We start from the raw sequence: 864 nt of genomic DNA, 5'->3' as shown, positions 1-864 counted from the left end.
TAGTGGTTATGCTAATGCTAACTCTCTCTCTTTCTCTATACTGACAAGGTTTCAGGTTTATTTAGCCCCGCCCCCCGCCACCACAGGTTGACAGGATTGGTTCCTTAGGTTCGTGACGTATGAAACCCTGGCTGTCTGAATCTGTGTTTATGAGACTGTCATTGGTTCACTGCAGTTCAAGGTGGAAACACTCAGTCATGGTGTTGATGATTATTTCACTCACCATAAAAAACATCATATGGATGTTAACGAGGTTAAACACTGGATTTTCATCAGAGGGTCTTTAAGCTTTGAATGATTTTCAGAATATTGAATTATACAACAGGAGAAATCACCTGTACCTTGCACCCAATTCCTAATGACAGAAAAGCGAGAAGTGGCCTGATTATCAGCCAAATGAGGTTTAACTTCCTCAGCCACCATCATTATTTCTGTCTCCACAGCAGCTCTCTGCTCCCTGCTGACAAGATTTCTGTAATTACGGATTGCATTATTGTTTCTCATGTACCAGTTCAAGACAGATAGTACACCCTTATTTTGTTATTGCTCTCAGCTCTCCCATGATTTCACTGCTCACCGTCGAGCTACCAACCATATCACCCGTTGAAAGAGACGATACAGTCTGTATCTCTGCGTCCTAATGGAGAGGATATTTTTTTTACAGCAGCCAGCTGGTCAGGTAAGCAGGATATCATTTCTCATCTGTTAGTCAGCTGGACAGGCAGCAGAGCAGCCGTCAGAGTCACATGACCACGCTTCCATTTGAATTACACATCTTAATTGGTCTTAACTGGATAATGTACTGGTGAGTGAGTCAGCAGACAGTAATGTGCTGTGCTGGGTCACCAGCATAAAGCAATCTCT

The 864-nt window shown here is 43.1% G+C and overlaps 1 protein-coding gene across 1 annotated transcript in view; it reads right to left on the bottom strand.

Annotated features, from left to right (window-relative positions):
• The window catches only part of exoc3l1 (exocyst complex component 3-like 1), a 21,573-nt gene that overhangs the window by 16,364 nt on the left and 4,345 nt on the right, over positions 1-864 (bottom strand). The gene's annotated exons all lie outside the window — the stretch shown is intronic.

Source organism: Seriola lalandi, unplaced genomic scaffold, assembly GCF_002814215.2.
Source record: "Seriola lalandi dorsalis isolate HSWRI2012SDOR001 ecotype SW California unplaced genomic scaffold, Sedor1 jcf7180002055008, whole genome shotgun sequence".
In the NCBI taxonomy this organism is placed as follows: Eukaryota; Metazoa; Chordata; class Actinopteri; order Carangiformes; family Carangidae; genus Seriola; species Seriola lalandi.
Note: the sequence above shows the minus strand (reverse complement) of the source record. Positions and strands in the feature narration are given on the sequence as shown.